Here is a 13,329-nt window from a genome sequence, read left to right on the forward strand (position 1 = left end):
ACCCTCCAGAAAAATGCAATTATGCAATCGCAACTTTCTGCATATTTCGCATGTCACATTTCGCACATTTCTTCGCATATTCTGCAACTTTCCGCAATTTCACCCCATAAAATCACATAAAAACCCTGCATATTTCATCGCATTTTTGCCCGGGTTTTTCTGGAAGGTCTAAAAAGGGTAACCTATATACAGTTGGAGTGGGCACAGCATTGTGTAAACAGCTATGTCACATTTTGTCATTATATACATGTTATATATACAGAGTATAAAGCTTTTTGAAACAAATATCAGCTATCTTTTGCAGTCGCTTTTGGACAAAAATCTACATTTTTAAGAAAAGAAAAACTCAGATTAAAAACGTGTTTAAAGGTAGTAGCTCTGTTTATATGTGCAGTAGGTCTAGAGGTCACTCAAGGGGAAATCTCGCTCTTTCGAACGACCGTCATTTTCGACAAAGGAGCGTCGGGAGGGTTAGCGACTCATCCCACAGAGGTTAGGGTGTCGAAAAGATGACACACAGAAACAGCAAAACGCTCCCATCACTCAATGGTTTGTTGCGACCGTAGGTCGCAGTTTACTATGAAACCCAGCAGATCCTGTCAGTCAGTGAGTCAGTCAGTAACGCCTGAAGGTCTATAGCTGACCTGTTGCGACATCACATTGTTGACTGTCACGCTTCATATATGACTGTTTGCCTGTTTTGGGAATCCTATATGGAGATCCCTGATGTCATCAATTTTAAAGGACCAGGTCACCTCTGGGACAACCAGATCTTATTTTATTGTTGTGTGGGACACGATCAACACAATCCTGAGTTATTTTTTTGTGTTCAATCTGTGTTTTTAGATATTTTAGTATTTCAGCCGATTTCAGCATGCTACAACTGGTCATATGATGCATGTTGCATCATATGACCAGTTGTAGCATGCTGAAATACTAACATATCTAAAAACACAGATTGAACACAAAAAAATATTCAGGATTGTGTTGATCGTGTCCCACACAACAATAAAATAAGATCTGGTTGTCCCAGAGGTGACCTGGTCCTTTAAGCCCATATTTGGCAATGCCTATATGGACGCTCCATATGGCCAAGACAGAATTAATTTGCAAATCAAGACTGCTGACTATCATCACCTGGATATCCATATATGAAGATGACAACACTGACCTCATCAAACCCTGGATACATGGAGATGACTGGATCATCACCTAGATCTCCATATATGGAGCTGACCTCTACATCTGATTCCCAGATGATGCCCTATTAACACTTATGTTGCAATGATTTTTTCTCTTCAATGTCTCGCGTTGCCATGGTTACCATAGACTTCCATGTAATTGTGCAAGTGTGTAAAAAGTGCACGCCCGTGCCTAGATGATGCACCACGTGTGTAGATGCTGTTCACAGCTTTCAAACAAAAAAATCCGCTTGGAAATCCGTTCAGGCATTCATGATTTATCAGCCATTATGTTTTCTTCAGATGTAAACAAACATGGCTGCCATGTTTGAAAGAATGGGTTGGTATGGGGGTTAAACATGCAATTTCGCGATCGCGATCATGCCTAATACATTTCTGGAGGTCCAAAAAAAAAATTTGGAAAAAAAAAAATGATTTTTTTTTTTTTTTTTTTTTTTTTTTTTTTTTTCAAAAACGGCCCAAACTCGGGAAACTCGGGGTTGGCACAGCACTAGTACCAATACAAACTCGGGAAACTCGGGGTTGGCACCATATGTGTTAAGCCAACCACACTAATAGAATCCCTTTTATGCCCATCAATATTAAGCCCATATCTGGGAAAGCCCATACAATAGAACCCCTTTTATGTCTTCAATATTAAGGCCATATCTAATATGAACGTATTGTGTGTCAGTCTAACCAGTGTTGCCGTGACATGAGTGACACTTGCTAATTCATTCCCTCCTTGTCCCTTTTAGTCCATGGGCCATACGAGTTGTCGGTATCAAAAAGTTGGCAAAGGTTATCATGCATTTTATAAAAGCTCTATATCTGTAGATTATATTTTGGTATGATAACCCTTTCTGAGACACAGCTAAATTGGTGTTATCAGCCGCTAGAGTTGGTGTCCCATTAACTTTACATTACAGGAAAAAAAAGCAAAAAAATAATCTGCTTTTAGTAGCATAAGAGGGGTCAAACTAGGGGTTTGTCATGATGCCGAATCCATTGCAAGCATTTGTTTTACACAAAAAACATTCCTTGGGCTATAAATGGCCTCAGAAAACGATACATGTATGGATGTGCATTCATGTTAGTCGGAGGCCTTTGGGTTTTATTTCTCGTGCTAATCAGTCTAAAAGCGCCAAATTGTGCACAGATGTAGCCCAGGGCATGCTCTAATGATTTAGCTAGGGCGCCCGAGTCGGTGACCTTCGGGGTCGCCACAGCTCCAGAAAGACAATGGTTTAGTGATGAAAAGTGATGAGTCATCACTTTTCAGAGTTTTGTGGATGTTTTCTGGAGCCCGAAGGTCCTAGCTAAATCATTAGAGCATGCCCTGGGCTACATCTGTGCAAAATTTGGCGCTTTTAAACCTATTAGTACGAGAAAAAAAACCCTAAGGCCTCCGACTAACATGAATGCACACCCATACATGCATTGTCTTCTGAGGCCATTTATAGCCCAAGGAATGTTTTTTGTGCAAAACAGATGCTTGCAATGGATTCGGCATCATGACAAACCCTATAGTTTGACCCCTCTTATGCTACTAAAAGCAGATTAATTATTTTACCTTTTTCCCTGTAATGTAATGTTAATGGGACACCAACTCTAGCAGCTGATAACACCAATTTAGCTGTGTCTCAGAAAGGGTTATCATACCAAAATAAAATCTACAGATATAGAGCTTTTCAAAAATGCATGATAACCTTTGCCACCTTTTTGATACCGACAACTCGTATGGCCCATGGACTATTTTACGTCCATGGAGATCCCTGTCCCGATGTCATCAATATTAAGCGTATATCTGGGAACGCCCATATTTGGCAATGCCCATATATGGACACTTCATATACTGTATTGCCAAGACAGAATTCATTTGCAAATCAAGACTGCTGACTATCATCACCTGGATCTCCATGTATGAAGATCACGACACTGACCTCATCAAACCCTGGATATCCATACATGGAGACGACTGGATCATCACCTAGATCTCCATAGATGGAGCTGGTCAATACCTCTACATCTGACCTCACTCCATATATGGATATAGCTGACCTGTGCTGAGATCACAGTGATGAGTCAACCAGCTCAGTAGAAGGGTATACATGCCATGCCAAAGCAAGTGTACGCACCCATGTGCACGCACCCATGCATGCACCCATGTGCAATACTCCAACTGTATATGTTGCGCTTTAGGGCAAGGTCGGTTCTCGCCCATAGGTCGTCTTACTGGTAGTCCTTAGAGTGTTTGTATTCCATTTTCCAGCCTTCCTTTATCACAAATCTTGCTGCTGTGTTTGCACATCGTTGTATTTCTCCCAGTAGGTATGGGAGTTTTGTCTTGGTCATGTTTTCAATCTCACTTTGGGTGAATGTAATCTGTGGGAAGCAGGCAGTGTCTTTGTTGATACTCTAGCGACCTCTACTGGTTGCTAGATAGGCCCACAGTATACAGTACATGGGATAAAATGACAATGAATAATTGGGAGAAAATAGCATGTTCTAAAGCCTAGAAAAGGCCAAACAAGAAAACTGCACGTAGAATTAATGACCTGAACTGGAACAACATTCTTGAGTGTCATGAATAATTCTATTCATTATTGATGTTTTTGTGATGTTCTGTAGTGTGAAGACTAGATAAGCCTATTTAAGCTGGAGTGGACACATACAGGCCAGTGGGGATACGTGTTGGTGAATTATGATTAATGTACCACTCTCCATGCACAGAGGGACGATTGTCAAGGATGTACTATGCCATAGCCTGAAGGGACGTTTGCCCATGAACGTGTGTTTCATCAACGGGCGTCAGTTACCCATTCAGTCAGTAATAGTCCAGCTGTCAACAGGCCTTTTTTGGCTTAAAGGAGTAGTTCACCCCAAAATGACTTTACTTCTATTGATTACTCATGCCATGAAGACTTGAGTTCAATAATATATATATATATATGTATTTGTCGCTTTCCTAAGACAAAAGACTGATTATAGTACATTTACCTCCATTAATTACGAATTGGGACCCCATCCGCAATCAGTGGGGGTATATTTATTGTTATCAAATTATTGTCTTAGGAATGCGACAAAAACTCAAAAATATTATTGCACTCAAGTATCCATGGCTTGAGTAATCAATAGAAGAAAAGGCATTTTGGGGATGAACTACTCCTTTAAGTATGAAATTTGTTGTATATAGTTTTTTTTATTGGCCTAAAATGTTGTCTATATAATACATTCATGAAACCACCTGCTGACCGCCTGTCAGCATTGAGCATTTTTTTTATAAGAGGTAAAAGTTTTTCCACTTACTATACACTAAAGGAAAATATTCCCCCCAAAAATATGCTTTAAGTAGCATGTGAGGGGTCGAATTTTATTTTTATTTTTTTATTCTGAATCCATTGCAAGCATTTGTTTTGCATGAAAAACATTTCTTGGGCTAAAAACGTCCCCCACAAAATTGTGAAAGGTGATGACTCATCACTAAACCATAGTTTTTTGGCCCAAGGAATGTTTTTCATGAAAAACAAAGGCTTGCAATGGATTCAGAATAATTAAAAACCCCTAGTTTGACCCCTCACATGCTACTTAAAGCAGATTCTTTGGGGGTATTTTTTTTCCTTTTAATAGTTGATTTTCTTTTTTTTTTTTTTCTTTTTTTACGTAGAGAAAAAATATATTGTGAAGTAAATGGGTAGGAATTAAAGAACAAAACATGTAAAAATATGTGTTGAAATGTATATATCCTTTTTTATTTAGCTTACTGTGTAAATAAATTATTCAACATTTTGAGTTTCATGAGTCATGAATCAGAACATGAACAAATCATTTCATATGTGGTTGATACTATTTATACCTTTTTATAGGCTATAGAACTGCCATATGATGCATTATGCAGAATCTGTGACAGAAAAAAAGCTTTCTCCTGGAGTTATCCTTCTAATTCATATTACTAGATTCTAGCAATCAACAGACTAACTAGATAATATTCTTCAGCTTTTTTTTTTTTTAATTATATACTGGCTGTAATAACTCTATGAGAAAGCTTTCTTTGCACTAAAGAAATGAAGAAGCCCCACTACGTCACGTTTCTGAGGCGTTTCCAAACGCGGAAGTACGCTTCATGTGCTGGGTGAGCAACTCAATGCAAGTGGACGGGCGGGGATATCTGGTGTCCTCTCTATACTTATTATAACTCTATGCTGGTTCTCTGTCCCCATTGGCTACGCCCTCGGACAACTGTGGTGTTGTCCGAGGGCGTATGACTTTAGCTCCCTGGGAGAGAACTTCATGTATAGTGAGAGGGATCTTAACACTTGTACCTCTTCTCTCTTCCTTCCGGCTCATTTGCCTTTTGTTTAGGCCTTTTGCCTGTCGGAACGGCAACAGTGTCTTTTTGTTTGAGTTCGGTAGTCTTGCGTTTCCTTAATAGCCTGTCTGTATTACTTTTGTTGTCTACTTGATCATTCTAATTGTATTTCTTGACTTAGCCATTCTAACATAGTAACATCTATTTGTGTATATATCATATATATTGTGATTCAGTCTGCAGACAATATAACTCTGTATACAGCTATACAAAGTCAATGGTTGTCTGACTCTAAATATGTTATATGATCTGTCACGTTAGGTAAAGGAGAAGTTTGGCCTAGAAGGCTATCTTACCTTTAAAAATACTTGGGTTAGGTGTCAATAGTTTTTCAATAGTACTTTTATTTGCAAGGATCTGTGTGTGTTTGGGATTTATGTTAGATATTTACGGTTACACCATCAGGCAGTCTGCACAGTGTTTTTTTTTCCAAGTCTTTTACATAATGCACAAATGTTTCACATTGTAGAAGTTTCTGTTTGAACGACATAAAATGATGAAAAGGCTTGCAGTCCATTTTCTTTCTTTCTTTGTATTGCGTGGGCTGAAGGATAAGATATGCTGTCTCTTTCTGAGACAACAGGGTTCTCTGAACTCAAAATATAAAGAAAATAATTTACTGTCTGTATAGACGGGTTTCTGGTCCACGTCACACTGATGGGTTGGTACCAAAATTAGCCAATAAATAGAAACCATGCAGCGCTCCCCAAAACAACAGGTTTGGGGATTGGTGGGAATTGATTACATGATACATTCAGCTGTGCATTTAGTCTCAATGTTTGTAAACAAGAAACCGGTCTATATGGGGTACATGGCACAAGGACCAGATGGTGAACCTTGATTGTGCCAAAATTGGTTGTGAGAAAGTGGGAATTCAACTATATGTTTGTACAATAGTAGCTCCCAACAGTTTATAGAGAATGAAACAACAAAAACAAAGCCAGATAGCAAGAAGGTACAATGATGACAAAATGCATAACATGAGGCAGGAGGAATGATTCTTGTGCAAGTCGAGAAATATCCCCAAACTCTTTCATGGCTGCTCCCTCAACATACGATTCTGTGATCTGTCACGTTAGGTAAAGGAGAATTTCGGCCTAGAAGGCTATCTTACCATTAAAAGTACTTATTTGCTCCCCCAAAGGCGCGTCCAAACAGTCAGAGGCAGATGCACTGACCCCCATCCACTCCCATGTTAAGAGAATAACCCGGAAGAGGCGTTCGCGATGTGATCGAAGACGCGTTATGCCTCTGTGGGGCCACGAGCTCAAGGGTTCAATACAGGTGCATGGTTCAGCACTGCTGTACTCTCACCCGGTAGAGACACTCACTAACCAATGGGACAGACCTAAACACAGGAAGAACGTCACTTTGTTGACACTCCCGTTAGCTGCTCAAGTGTGAAAGTCCAAAGGTAAGGGGTTAATGCTCCAATAGGCTGGAGCGTTACGTATCCTGATGATCATTCGTGTGTGTTATCCAGGGACTTATGAAAACACAAATTGAAATGCATGATGGCAAGAATACAACACCTACAACATTGTGGCAACACAGCATGCCTTTATTAGTGTGCCTCTCCATGTGAGTTATTTACTTACACTTAACTCTGATGGCTCTTCAGGGCCACTTCACCAGAAAGCTGAAATCTACGTCTGTTCAAATCACAACAGTCTGCCTGTCTGTTTATAACAGGGTTGAAATGAAGCTGCCATTATGGGCTATTTTCTTTTCAAACATCGTAAACATCGTCAAAATAAGAGTCACCCATGATCCTGTTTGCAATTTAGCAGTGCCAGGAGCCCTAGCCTACTTGTAATTCAGCTCAATGACAGAGTGAAAAATGTTGTATAATGAAGAGCCTTTCAGAAATTTAACCCTGAGCCAGTGGCTTTCATCGTGCCAGCTTGTGATAACCATGTAAATCCTTACATGGTTATGGCTGAGTCATGGTGACATGAGCTTTTTTAGAATATTACACCCCTAGCGCCTACTGATCCATCTGGGGGAATCTACATTGAATCGAAGGCCTAGAACAGTTGCGAGAACAAATGTTGACAAACCTACGCCCACTGTTTTGGAAAGCATTCATAGCACTGTACTGAAGGACCGACCTATTAAAGTCTTTGCATTGCTCTGCAATGCAGTTTTAGTTTTTAATTATGCTAATTGATTCCACCCACTTTAAGTCCATTTATTGACTTTAGATGTCACTAGCGTATATCAGTAGACTACAAATTCACACTGCAACTGCAGAACCTCAGGGCTCATTTTGGCTGTGAAGTGCTGACTAGACTGACCTGGGATCAGAAGACAGGCAGCAGCAATATAGGCCTACGCGGCCATCCTGTGCGTCCGTCCGTCCGTCCGTCCGTCCGTCCGTCCGTCCGTCCGTCCGTCCGTCCTTCTTTCCATCCATCCGCCTGTCTGTCCGTTTGTCTGTCTGTGTACAGCTAATCTCCAACACTGTTGGCCCAATCGACATGTAATTGTGCACACAATTGTCCAACTCCTTGGATGCCATAGCAGAACCTCTGCCCCAAATGTTTCAGATCATCCTTGACGTTTTGGAAGTCGTTTTTCAGGTACATGGGTATCTTGGAGGTGTAGTGTGTCTTGTACACCAGGCCCATTGCAAGATGCTGTACTCTGTCAGCTACTGTGAGCCACCCCACGCTTATGTAGTGATAAGCAGTGAGGTGGTCCTGAGAAGGAAGACCAAGCACGACCCTGATCAGTTTATTCTGGGCTGTTTGGAGCTTCGCGAATAGAGATACTGTGCACCGATCTGCGTGATGTACAGTATGGACAACATTTCTAGGAGTAATATATATTTCTTTAATGTAATGTAAAAAAAATATATAATTTTTACCAATTACCTGAATGCCCCATCCCCCAGTTACAAGCATCGCATCGCGATGCATTGTGAGCTTGTAGATCTGCTATTTTCTAAAGATTTTTCTACATTTGAAAACTTGAAATGGGACATTCGGCACAATGAGTATCTTCTATTTTTGTACTTAAATACATTTTGATACCAATACTTTTGTACTTTTACTCAAGTCAATTTTTAATTCTGTTTTATTTCTACATTGCAGTATTGATACACGTAAGGAATGTGAGTACTTTTCCCACCACTGCTCATCCAATCCTAATCCTTAGTACACCTCTACTCCACCTTCCTCCGTTTTGAACGCCTCTAACTTTGTTGCCTCTTCAAAACTTTCCTCATCTTCTAACCCGGACGACCCTCCATCCTTTCAGATGTCAATTTCACGCTTGGATGACACGATAGCCGAGTGGACAGGGTAAAGTACTCACACTATGGGCTCTTAAATGCCTTAAATGTCACCTTGAGTTGAATTTTAAGAGACGGAAGCCAGAAAAGTCCACGCTCTCCCCTATTCTCTGCCTCTCTCCAAATATCTTTATGTATTTCTGTCCTATGAATCACCATGAAGCTTTGACTGTAGGAGGTACAGAGAGAGTTGAATTATAAGCGTTGGAAGCCAGAGAGTCAGCGCTCTCCCAATATTCTCTTCCCCTCTCCGTAACTCTCTGTATTTCTGTCCTCTCGTTCACCGGTCTCTACTTACCAGAAGCACAGGCTGTGCTGACAGCAGGGTATTATAAGTTTAGTGTACGTGTTGATGATGCAGGAAGCTACAGTAGGAAGCATATCGGCGCTTTTTTGAGGCGCCTGCTCCCTGGCCAATAGTAAACATAGCCATTCACTGCTAGACACCGGCCACAGGCAGAGCGACTTCAGAATGTAGGCATGTGTTTGTTTATGTATTGCTGATGTGAGATAGCCTTACTTTATCTGCAAGAGGACATTGTTGTTGTTTGTCTTGTAAAGATTGTATGTCCCACATTGTCAAGTTTGTTTCCAGAGATGGCAGATGACTGACTGAGGACAGTTAAGCTAGTGCGGGACTGGTTGGTTAGGAGTTCACATGCAGCAAAGGCAAGTCCGACATCTCATTACTCTGACTATGTGGCTACGCGTGCGGTTAGGGTTAGAGATAGGGTTAGTAATGGGGAGAGTCGGACGAACGCAACGCCGGAGTTATGTGTGTTTTAATTTTGTGTAGCTTTTGTATATTTGCTGTTTTTAACTAAGTTTTGCCTGTGGGCAAAAAATACCACCTGCAGTCACCTGTAAGGGCCGCCCCTCATCTTGGTAACGGAGTGGTGTGTGGATCTGATTGGCCCCCACCCTCCCTATAGCTGGCTTTATGCAAGCTGCTTTTTTATGCCTGATGAAGGTCTGAAGAGACCGAAACATTGCTGAATAAAGTTTTTGTAAGTGAAGACAGTGTGCAGGACTCCTTCCCTCCTTTCAGTATCTAGTACACTGTTCCGACGCACCTGTCCTAGTAGGTGTGCAAGGGGACCTCTCTTCTAAGTTTCCCTTGATTTGGTCAAAAGAAATTGGTTGAACAGAACTCATATTTTGGGACCATTGATCGCTCCATTGTTTACAATGGTTTGTAATGCAGGCTGCCACCCCATGTGGTCATGTGATCCAAGATGGCTGTGATGTGAATAAGGTTTATTAAGAGATTTTGTGTCATAATACAAGTGAGGAGCAAAAGTGTCCTTGTGCCGTCTTCCATCCCTTCAACCCTGACCTCTCCATTACTCTTACTTCAAAAAGTATCAGACATAGAAACAATAAAATGTTGTACGGTTTGCAAGGTTAGCTCCAGACAAAAGCCCTTTGCACACAGGACAGTTGCGTTTTTTTCGTTTGCGGCATGAATAAAACGCATTGGATTTGGTGTGCAAGGCTGTGCGGAATCGGCGCTGCGGATCCAAAAAGGAGTGATGAGTTTTTTACCGCATGCGACAAGACGCACGAATCGAACTGGTTTCGATCGAGAAAAAAACGCACGGCGGCAGCCACTCGTCGCATGGCTAATTCGAAGCCGGTGTGCATGAGGTCGTAGAGAATCGTTGTTTTCTTTTCAAAAAATTAGATTGTCCGTTTTATCCGCGCAGTTAAACGCGCCTGTGTGCAAAGGGCTAAACTCTCTCTTTTTTGTCTCTCTTTGTCTCACTCAGGGATTATTTGACAAAATACATGAATCAATAATTTTTTGTCACGTATCACCAGTGGCAATTCTCCTGTTTGTGACAGCCTGTCGGACTTGTACGTCTCGATGTACCAAAAGGTTTCATCACCACCACAGCCCCTTTGATAAAAATGAAAGTTAATTATTTCAAAAAGTATTAGACATAGAAATGAGAAATCATGTTGAGCAGTTTGCAAGGTTAGCTCCAGACAGACACTCTCTTTTTTGTCTCTCTTCGTCTCACTCAGGCGGTGCAAGATCATTGCCTTGAAACCGCGTCTGTGTAAATGTGTGGATATTATATTTATAGACTGCCTTTCTGTACACTTTTTAAAAAAAAAATCTTTCTACAAGTATAATCATAATACCAGATGATCATGTTTTAGGGAGGGAGGGGGGGTCTTTAATATGTCTGTTACAGCGAGAGTCTGGGCTCTAAACGGTCAGTCCTCCTCAATGGACTCTCGGGTTCAATTAGACCACAGGGAGAGGTTTCTGCGGTATCAATGACTCCTCCATTAGCCTCTGCCAATTTCCTCTGCTCCTCTTCACCACGGAGCCGTGTCAGTGTGACATAAAACGTCTCGTCCTCTCTATTCTTCAGCGCCGATAGAAGCGTTCTTTACTCAGAAAGTAGCAAGATCAACAGTGTAGAAATAATCTGACACAAGTATAGATGTCCTACGTATATTCAAATTTTACTCAAGTGAAAACAAAGTGAAGGTACCCGTTATTCCTTTCAAATTGTTGTTTCTTTTGAAAATAGCAGATATCAAAATGGGTCGACGCGTTGTGGGTTTCTCAATTAGGAATTTTCTAATAAACAAAGTAGGCTATAAAATAGGGCTTTGGTTAATGTGCCGTATGTTTTGTGACAATAATCTAAATCTACAAAGTAATTAGTGGTAACTAAAGCTGTCAAATAATTATAGCAGAGTAAAAAGTACAATGGGTCTCTGAGATGTATCAAAGATTTTAAATACTCAAGTACCTCATAAAAGTACACAGCACTTGAGTAAAGGTACATTTACTTTCCACATGGTTATACCTCTCTCTCTCTCTCTCTCTGTGTCTGTCTCTCTCTCTCTCATTCTGCTTCGGAGCACGGCGCCACTCTTTGCCACCTCATTTCCCAGCTTGCCTTTATCTCCGTAGGCTGACACTGCCCCCCTGCCTCTTTTTCTCTGTCTCTCTCCATTAACCTTAAGCTACTCGCCCAAATAGCAGCCCGGAGGCTTTGAGATGAGCCTCTCATCATCTGCCCATATCACCAGTCGGCTGAATGTCTAGAGAGGCCACCTGGGAAACAGAAGGTCTTCTGTTCCCCCCGCATCCCCGGTCTGTGGGTCGAGGTGTCCCTGAGCAGCACACTTGACCCTTATCTTCTTCCTGGACAAATACGACTATAGGGCCGTCCCTCTGCATGAGAGTTGTCATAATATAATGGCTGTTTGCCAGTTGCTTATGAATGTCAGAGTGACCGAAACGTTGTATGCCTATTCATAAGTTTTTGTAAGTGAAGACAGTGATGGCCTTTTTTATTCTTATTTTTTTCGCTCTTCAGTCTATCCTAAAAAATTGGTCACAAAATTAGTGACATTCACTGAGTGTCTCTGATGTTTTCAGTGATACAATTTTGTGAAGTACGTATTATGCGTTTTTTAAAATATATATTATGCTTTCGTACAAGGACCGAGATGGTACGAACAAATGTGTCCGTGGCAAGACTTTCCACGGACACATTTGTTTTACGGAAGGCAGTCAGTGTACATGCTTGCTATAGGGTTGTTTGGTAATGATTAATTGAAAGTAACATTGTGTCCTTTATTACGCCATTGAAAAAGGTCTGCTCTGCATAAAAAAATAAGTTAAAATATGGAGATAAGAGGTTTCTGTCAAACATAAAATTGTTTTTCTTTTTTCTTTTGTCTAGCACCACTATCTTTGCGGCTGTCAAAATAAATAACCTGTCAAACAAGATAAACTACTGTACTTGGAAGTGAACATATTTGCGCAAATTGCTGTGTATTGCTTGTAACCTGGTCGACAATATGTCCATAATGGATAGGCCCAAACAACTGTGTAGAAAAACTTCTAATAAACATTCTCCTGTGTGATTGAAATATTTTTTATTTGGCAATTAAAGAGATGCATTTCAGGTCCCGGCCAAAATGACAAGGGAGAGAGAGCTACTGTAGCAGACCTCTGAGAGGCTTTGATAAAAATGAAAGTTAATTATTTCAAAAAGCATCAGACATAGAAATGATACAATATGTTGAGAGGTTTGCAAGGTTTAATAGCTCCCGACAGACTCTCCCTTTTTTGTCTCTCAATTTGTCTCACTCAGGCGGTGCAAGAACATTGCCTTGAAACCGCGTCTGTGTAAATGTGTGGATATTATATTTAAAGAGGCGGTGCCTTTCTGTACACAAAAAAAAAAAATCTTTCTACAAGTATAATCATAATTATTGCGACCGTCAGGTCGCATTTACTATCAAAACCTCCACCGGCTGTCCGTCCGTCAGTCAGTCACACGTCACACTTTTGCCCTGCTCATATCTCCGCAACCGTTGCCCCGATCCGTGCCAAATTTTGCACACACACTCCTTGCCTGCCAAACCACAACCTCCCACCCATCAATTCTCACATGACCCTCTTCTAGCGCCACCATGTGGCCGATTCTTGCAAAACACATTTATGGACA

Source organism: Nannobrachium achirus, assembly GCF_963921795.1.
Source record: "Nannobrachium achirus genome assembly, chromosome: 19".
Classification (NCBI taxonomy): domain Eukaryota; kingdom Metazoa; phylum Chordata; class Actinopteri; order Myctophiformes; family Myctophidae; genus Nannobrachium; species Nannobrachium achirus.